The 9,838-nt window shown below is 31.9% G+C and overlaps 1 protein-coding gene across 1 annotated transcript in view; it reads left to right on the top strand.

Annotated features, from left to right (window-relative positions):
• The first annotated feature begins 6,841 nt into the window (after nt 1-6,841).
• Nucleotides 6,842-9,838, top strand: part of LOC106687324 (facilitated trehalose transporter Tret1) — a 40,418-nt gene continuing 37,421 nt past the window's right edge. The window contains exon 1 of the mRNA XM_067048709.1: nt 6,842-6,925. The gene's annotated coding sequence lies outside the window, so the exon portion shown is untranslated. The remainder of the gene's footprint in view (nt 6,926-9,838) is intronic.

Raw genomic sequence — 9,838 nt, 5'->3', positions numbered from 1 at the left:
GTACTCGTGTAGTTATGAGATTTTGGAATTAGAGACGCTTTACATTATTCTATTGGATAGATCCCTTTAAATACTGAATTGAATGGGATTGAAAGATTTTTACTTGAAGGGTGTACGTGCCTATAAGATTGTCGTAGATAATACCATCATTTGAACAAATATGTCGTAGCTTCAACCGACAATTAGGTGTAATTGTGTACAAGAACAAAATAGAAGGCGGATATTCAAGAAGCAAGTTTGCATCATGGTCAATTGTAAATTTTATTTATCTCCTGAGAGCTGACTAAATAGGCGTATTAAACCTTTGTGTGCAGAATAATTACTGAATGTAAACAATTATAGTTATAGCTGCTAATTATAACTCGCAAAGTAAGTTTTTTATGACAAAGGTATTCCCGTATTAATATAAAGCTGGGTAAATTTACCTTTATCTCAATTAGTGTTATCATTTTTTTTTAAGGAAGTAATTGTGCTAGTAATGTTTGTGAATACATCCTGAAAGATTTAAATCTATAGCAATAAGATAAAATAGATAAACAAAGTTAAAATAAATTCAAGTCCACTCGGAGAAATAATAATAAATTATTATCTCCATTACACCACTGTTCGTAGCAAAATGTCTGAAATTATTTATAAAACCATTTGTTAGTTTTTTCCCAATATTTTGTTCTGTTTTTCTTTGTCACTTTTTTTATAACAAGTTTTTAGGTGAACTAAAAATTCAATTAGCAAAAGAGTAAAAAAAAAACACTCTGCTTTATGTTAACGGTAACTCCAAAGTCGAATGAGTTAACGCAACAGTTTCTTACTTGATCCTCCAATGGCTCGAGGTTGAAACACAAATGGCAAAAGCTTTGTCACTCTGAAAAAAAATCGTTTTGTGCAAATTGACTTTTAGAAAAATGAAGCTCATAAAATATATCCCAGAACATTTATTTCAACATACAATTTCAACAAATCTGGAAGAAAAAGAAAAATATATTGGAATATAAACTAGAAAAGTAACTACTAAATAATTGATTATGACAAATGTTCGAAGCTTTTATTTCCTTCCTAATCCTTATAACAAAATATATCATGAAATGCAAGAAATAAGAAAACATAAAATTTTATAAACATGCCTACGAAATTAAATGACTCGTGAATAAAACATGAACAATTCAATTAAAAAAAGAATTTTTATGAAGTATTTCATCTGTCAAATTTTGCCTGATATATGTATCCGAAAATCCTATAAATACTGGTTTATCCATTTTGTGGGTGGAAATATTCACGTTTGCCAAAACCTGATATGAAAGTGATAAATAAAATTAACTTTTTTTTTGTTTAAATCACTGACATATGCATAAAAACCAAAACGATTTAATCGATATCTCCTTACAAAAACATACTAATTATTATTTTATATAAGTTATTTTTATTCTCAATTGCTTTAAGAACTCACCTTCAAAACTTACAGGTTAAAATTAATTTTTTGTAAAATGTTACATTTAATCATGGGAGTTTTCTTTATTCGTGCCTTTTATCTTTATAAAGGTATATGTGTTTTTTGATTAGGTGTGTTTATTTGTTGTTTTGTTTTTCAATTTAACTACGTTATTTCGGGAAATCCCACTTACATTTACCGACTAATACATCTCATCGGTGAGTAGTAAGTTACATTATGTTAAAAAAAAGAAAGTTTATATTATTATTCAATCAATAAAGATATTCCTAACTTTATTAATACCATTTTTCTTAATTCTTCCTTGAGTTGTGCTTAATACAATCGTCACTTGGTACATATGTAAATAATGACTTGGCATTGAAGCTTAATATGTTTATTCCATCGAATAATGTTTTTAATTAACTTTCAGCTCATAATAGATAACATATATATTGATATCTTGAAAAACATTTTATGGGACAGAGTATAAAAATTAGATCGAAAAAGATAAGCCAAATAGGAAAAGTATTGACAGTATTTCTCTACAGTCAGGGTTTGGCTTCAAAAAACAAAAATATTTGATAAAGAAAATACTATAACCACAAATTTTGACTTAACTTTAGTTATATATTTATCGTTTATATTTGCCCACGCTCAGCGGAGGAGGTGAGTTATAGGAAAAAAATATATAATCGCAAAAGGAAAAAAAAAGAAACAAAACAATAAAGAATAAATTGTTCCTTAGGCGCCACGTTATTTTTTTTTTTTCACTTGGAAATAACGAAAACCCCGAAACAATATGTCCACAATATAATTACAATATACTCCTATATAAACAATTATCGAATTATGACCATCGGCGATTACCTTTACATGTAAATAACAGAAAACTTAGGGGTGTTACCGACCCACCTGTTGAATTATCATGATATTCTGTGAACAACAGCCGTATGACATACATACATCAGTAACCATGACAACCGTAACACCCCTTGTCTACGCAGATATTGCCCGTGTTTTTATTTCACCATGGTAACCGTAACAATACAGCAAAAAACAGAAAATTCACTCAACTAAAAATATTATACAAATCCTTAATTAACAAAAAAAAACTTATAATTTTTCTGTTTTTGAGGGATTGGAAAAAAAGAAAATCCTATGATACATCATCCTCCTTTTTGATTTCAAGGGGCAGCGGTAGATGCGTGGTAGCGCGCCAGTCTACCTGCCCACAGGGTGTCAGATGGAATCTCGATCCCCACCCGGGCTTTTTCAAGCACAAAATAATGCAACATTCACTCACAACCTTCCCCATGGGCATTTGTCAGGCCCGTTACCCAATGGGTGGCACTTACAAAAAAATAGGCTTGGGAGTGACGAACCCACTCTACGGAAAAACCATGTCAAGAAATGTATTTCCTAATACATCGCGCGAAGACTTAGACCTCTTTAATCTGTTGCAAACATAATAATAATATGACATATTATCCTCCTTTTGACTTCACCGTAGTCGGGCAAAAATACGACCAACTACAAAACAGGTTCCAAAAACTTGAGTAATCAATAATGCTGTTAAATTTCCTTTCCTTTTTAGCAACTTTTACAATCCGACTTAACATTGGCTAATATATCAATGTTGTTTTTCTATTAGTATCTATAACTATTGTAGCTTTAAAAAAAAAAAAAAAATAATGACTTAACAAAATAATTGAAAACGTTAGTAGACGAAATAGATATTATGAGTTTCAATGTCAAATAATTTACAAACATACCAATTGAAAATTAAATAAAATAAAAATATGAGATAGTTACGAAATTACCTAAGTTAAAGATAGGAATATCTTAAATGATTGAATAATATTATAGACATTTTTTTGTGTATATTTTTATGTATATTACTCACCGCAGAGATGCATTTTCAGTACATCAAAGCAATTAGAAAAAGCAAAACAAAAATTAAACAGAACCTAATAAAAAACATTTAGATGATTTAAAGATAACCAGTGCGAATGTAGAAAACTCAGATCATTAACCTAACTTTATTCTTGGAATTATTGGCTAAAAATTATTTCGAAGCTCTAAACATTGAAATTGAACTACAACTAACTTATAAAAAATAATAATATATTTTCTTAATGCCTTTTGTAAGGAGATATCAATTCAATTATTTTGAATTGTATGCATATCGTTAGTAATCTCTAATTGAATACATTAAATCATAAAAGATTTTATGATTAGGAACCTTTTTTTTTCTCAGTTTATAGTTTTCGAGATGTGCATAGTAATTTTTCGGCACTTATTCAGAAAATTCTTGCCCACGGCATGGCAATGTATTCTGGTATTTTCTATGTTGAACGTGGGGGTGGTGGACACAGATAAAATGTTTTGACTGTTATTTGTTACGGTTAAATAACATAAAACGTTCTTACTGTAGTGAGAACAAACAACTCAACATACACAAATGTTTGATGGCAACTCTACCGACTGACAGTTACAAACGGCTTGTGTGTCGACAATCGATGTATTCACAGTTTGCCATAGAGCAACATGTATACAATAAAAAATGAATTTTTACATCTGATTTTGACATGTACTACAGAAGTCATAAAGAACAACTAACGTTTTTATGAAACGTTAAGAACGTAATAGAAAGTCCAAGTGAATGTCTACCTGGATATCCAGGATGTATGGCAGTTGCAAGATCGGATGTATGGCCACCGAAAAATTTATCTCGGTGTCTTGATATTTCACGAGTATCTGTGCCACCAGTGGCAGACCCAACAAGAAACACTAAAGGCGATTAGTCTGCATGTATCACCAGCACTCAGTTACAATCAGCCATTAACTCCTGCAGATGATCTAAGTAGCTCAGTGCCTCCGAGTTTCTTTTTTTTTTTTATTTTGTCCCTCATCAGATAGACTACCCTTTATTTTGAGTTAAATCACTGTAATATACAGCCAGCTATGCTTCAGCATCAGATTCTCATAGAGCGAATGAAATAGCCAAAATAGAACAATATCCAATGAACTTTACTGAGAGTATACTCGATAATCAATCGAAAACTAACCAATGTGTACTTTATATTTGATCTTATATTATAGGTTGATTTTTAATAGGTCAACAATTTTCCAGAAGGGCTCCTAAACTAATAAAAAGTAACACTTTCACTAACGATCTAACTATATGTCTCTATTTCAGATTCCTTCTAACGCTGAGGATCTCTCCAGCCATGAGATGGGTCTCTTGATCATGAAGACTAAATTCAAATGGATGCTGTATTGTGCACCCAGTGTTGCTCCCATCTACATCTCTAAGATCTCGCCACCTAACATTGGGGGAGCCATCGTGGTCTAGCTCGATATCAAGTTTTCGCAGGCCAACTGATTGTCTGTGCCATCAGTCCTCTACTTTCTTATACTAATTTAATAAGAGTCTGTTTCTTAATACCAGTTTTATTTTCGTCTTCTTTGGCTCCACCCCTTAGCCACCCTACTACCTATGTAGTAGATGAGTAAAGGACAGAACGAGGAGACAATGGACTGCATGACGAAATTACGAGGGCGGAATTGGATGTGCCCAAGAAAGAATCATTCAAGGAGGAATCGATGGACTATCCCTTGATTTGGGAGGTGTTGGAAACGAATGATTACATAAACCGTATACTTTCTGGTAATTAGTTATATTTACCCCTTACTTGTGTCCAGTGTATATTAGTGATAGAGTGTGTTCAAATTGTACATATTTTCAGCTTAAAACTTTTTGAAAGAAGATTAAAATTCCCTATGAATTTATGTCCATAGACGCTTCAGTTTAGGAGCTATTCACTTTTCACTCTTGACCCATTCACTCAATCGATGACAATACTATTTTAAATGACCCTTGGTATAAAGGGCAATATTAATCCATAGTTCCAGAAGTGAATTAAGGACAAAAACTTATAGCTTGTAGCACTCCTACTCCCCGGTGATATTTAACATTCAATACATCAATGATTTTTGTTTCTTGCAGGTCATCAGCTAGGTTGCTATATTAAATGGATTCTCTTTCATATGCAGTTCAGTTTATGAGACAGTGGGTGATGAGTATAATTTTCATTGTATCTTTCTTCGTCACTTCATTCCTATTGGAAGAAGGCCACAGCTGGTGTGTTCACCTATTGTTTCAGCTGTCTGAACTTCATTTCTCACTGCCTACTTTATATGCCAAGAGATTCAATTTCTGTTTCATCATCTCAGTCAGTATCAACCCCTGCACAAAGTATAATGATGCACGATGCAATTGGAATTTTTTACTTTGTTTAAATAATTTAAAATTGTATTGGTTGCAACAAACTATAGAAACCTGTAATGTCCAGGCTACATTTATTTATGCATAAGGAAGGCAAAAGTATTATTCCTACTGACGTCTTGGAAAGGGGATCACCATATGGCCTACTACATTCCTCCTGGGCCCTGTTTCATTATAAACTACAAACTAATACTATTAATCTTGTAGTTTGTATTTGGTAAAATATTACTTTTAAACTGATATAATATCACTAATAGTCTTCCCCATCATGAAACAAAATGGATTAGTGTTTGTACATTACAGTTCGTAAACTTGTATTTATGGACTAATACTTTCTGTTCTGCTTTCGTTATGAAACAGGCCCCAGATATTTATTCCATTTACCCTTCTTCACTTTGCTTATCTCGTTTTGGAAATACCTATTAATGGCAAAATATGTGTTTTTTAAGCCTTCTTTAGCATCATCATTCTTTTCCCTCAGGAACCACCCCTCGATCTGTATGTTTCACACTTGAGGCTGGTCAACTTATAATATAATTATAATTAATATAATTGTAATATTAAAAATCCCCAAAGAATTTGTAAATTCGGGTTAATAGTTTTTGTACAAAAGTTATTTTTTACAATAATGTTTCTGCTAAAATCTTGAAATTATAGAAAAAAAATTTTCCATTAAATAAATTAGTATTCATGTTAATGCATATGTTATAAATAAACATGAATAATACCACATTTCATACTGGTTTGAAAATTTGGGAAAAATTTGTACTAAGCATGTTTTTACATTGTAGATTTTATTTTGCACAATTTACAATTGAAGTGTACATGAGAAAAACTATTAGAGTCATATTTAGTACATTTTCTTTTACCACAATAAAATAGAGTAAGGTACCTCTATATTTTCCACAGTGTTGCAGAACAGTACCTTTATAATATCAAGGATACTTCATTTTATCAGGTGAATGAATTGTTGAGTGGAAAGATTTCATTTTACTTTAACAGATGGTGCTGATAACTCAGATTTGAAAATAAGAACCATGCACCCTTCAATTAGAATCTAATCTCCATATCACACTCATGAGATAAACTGTATGTAGATAATATATTAAGCCTTGAAAATAAATTAGTTTTTTTATGATTGGCAGATTTATTTCGGCTTCTATCAACAATTGAAACATGATAAGTTTTTGCTCCTCTTTACTTCTATTGTAGTAAGTACAATAATCAAATATATAACACAATGATATCAACATAAATTGATTTGAAAACCTATACTGGTAAACTTGCCACGATGGCAATCCAAGATCTAACTCACCTTTATATATACACTTATCTCTATGTATATAATTAATTTATTGTTTTAATTTTTCTAGGAGGTCAGGAAAAAAAATATATACTGGTAAACAATTAAATAATCAAGCAGTATTTTTTAAGAAGGCTTTAAAAGTTAGACAGAAATTAATTAAATTATAGTCAAAGACATAATTGAGTTTTGTTACTTGATCCAGATCGTATATTTATCTAACAAAATACACAGTTTATGTATATCAATATTATGCAGAACTTGTTAGTTTATAATATTCAGGAGGTGTACCTTTGACTGATTGTACCTCGGACCACCCCTACCAACAAGCTATCTACTAGTGTTTTACAAAAGCTTTTCTCTCTAGTAGAGAGTATTCCTATAAGAGGCACCATAGAAACCTCTGAGACAGATTTTTTTTTTTTGTAGACAACTCGTGCAATAGGCAATGTTGTATTTTATGTTTGGTTTTGATAAGAAGCAATTTTTGTTTTCTTTTTATTGTTATTTAGGTAAGTGTGAATTGTACCTAAACTCCTAAAGATAAATTGGAAAAACTTAACATGGGAGAGGTGTAGCCCTGAGCATTTCACTCATATTGGGAAATAAATGTCTATATTTTCGTAGTATTTTATCTGTTTTTTTTTACACTTCTGTCTATCTTCCATTAACCATCTGATGTTATTGTGGCCTGTTCATGTTACTCACTCTTTTACCTCTCCACTTATACTCAATTCAGTTTTGCTCTGGCCTCCTCACGACAGTAAGACTGAGCATCACTAGTGCACTCCTAATGTGACATTTTTTTTTTCTCACTTGAGCTTTTTGCTCACCTGGCCACCTCCTGTGTTTCTTTTTCTTAATCATGAAGAGCGGTAAGAAAATCTTAAATCTTTTATGAAATCTGGATTCTAAAGCCCCTGATTGAAGAGCTACTTTATATTATAATACTACTACAATTTCAATTTCAAATTCTATTGGAAGTAATCATAAAGATTTTTTGATCATCACATCATTTTTTTTTTTTATCCCCCTTCCTTGCCTTTCTCAACAGCCTGGCTCAGTGTACTTCCATGGCAGAGCAATCTACTACTACATGTTCTGCTCCATTTCACGCTGTTTCAGGAACTCTGCATGTGGGGCATCAGGGGTCGATGTTCTTTCCAAAGCTCTGCAGCTTTCCCTGGAACGCCTCCCCCCCATGTCCTGTTAGGATCTGTGAGACCCAATTGTCCAGGAGAAGCGCCCTTTTGGCTTGCTACCCACCTTCCATTCCACTCCTCTATTGAGTCCTCCTGTAGTACTTTCTTCCATAAGTTTGAAGTCTCACTGATTCTCTCTCGGAGTTCCTCCAGTAGTGCTTCCAGTTCCTGCCTCTTTACTTCTTATTTAAGGACATCCACCCTGAGGATGAGATCCAGGGGCATCACTCCAATTCATGTGACACTGTTCTATATGTCTTCATGACCCTCAGCAAAGCCAATCTCTGTATGGCGGTCAGTCTCCTCTTCACATCCAATTAGCGTCATCATCACATCCAATTATATTAAAAAAATACTACAAATCCTCTACCATGATAAATGCTCATGAGACACCTCTTCGGGTACAAAATAGTAGGACACTCCCGCCGGATTGAGAAGATTGGGTTAAACTAAAACTGCAGAATGACATAATAAGTAATTTTACCTGATATAACTTTGACCACAATATGGTATTCCTCTGACCAGGTCAAAGGCACATTCATCACTTAATTCTCTCATTGGATTCTCCATAATTTATGGAGATTTTCCATGTCTATACCGGCCAGTTTGAAGGCCAGTATAAATATACTCCCATGAATTTTTCAGCAGTTTTTTTAAACACCTCCTAATATAATATACCAATATGGCATAGAAAATAATTTTCAATTCAATATTTTTTTTAAGTTTTGGCAGAAACAATTTACAAATAATCATAAATAATGCAATGCGAAAATAATGAATGGAGCAAACTAATTTTATAACAGAATTTAAAGTGTTCTTTTCTGCCCTTATAATGAGAATATTTTCAGAGATGGTGATTTCTTTCTTTCAATAATAACAGATGAGCCATTGACAAGGAATTGTAAAATAACTAGTTAATGTTATTTTATTGCTGAAATTACTGCACAATGCATAAACAAAATTCAAGCCTTTCCGTTTAGTGATGAAACATATAAATCACACTATATAAAGCATTAAAACATTAAAATCTTATTTAATCAATACTGCTCACATATTAAACATTTTTCTGTTTAGAAATATTAATTACACAGTTTTTATTAATTGCCCCATTAAATTTATATGATATTTAGTTGTTATTTAACCATATAATAAACTTTTTAGAAAAATAAAAATTTGTACTAAACATATTTAAAACATAGAAAATTGGTGCAGATTTCATACATGTTTACATTCAGGTAAAGGTTTACATAATTACAAATAATTGGAAAACTAATTTAGTGAATATTTCTTAAACACACAACTCTTCTGTAGTTTATGTTGTTGTTGTTGGTCCTGATGAAACAGTAGAATAAATATGTTCAGCACTCTACCGATATATATCTATAAACAGATTCTTAGCTAAGCTGGCAACTGGTAACCATCAGATTTAGTTAATTGTATGCTCTGTGGTCATAGTATGATGCTAAATACATGCATTAAAAGTTCCTCAGTAAAAGACCTATTTTTGAATAGACCTGGTAGCTTCTCATGAGATAAACTGTATGTAGATAATATATTAAGCCTTGAAAATAAATTAGTTTTTTTATGATTGGCAGATTTATTTTGGCTTCTATCAACAA

The sequence above is a fragment of the Halyomorpha halys genome, unplaced genomic scaffold (genome assembly GCF_000696795.3).
Source record: "Halyomorpha halys isolate HHAL.00 unplaced genomic scaffold, Hhal_1.1 Scaffold38.1, whole genome shotgun sequence".
NCBI classification, from domain to species: domain Eukaryota; kingdom Metazoa; phylum Arthropoda; class Insecta; order Hemiptera; family Pentatomidae; genus Halyomorpha; species Halyomorpha halys.
This window is presented reverse-complemented; position numbering and strand designations above follow the sequence as displayed.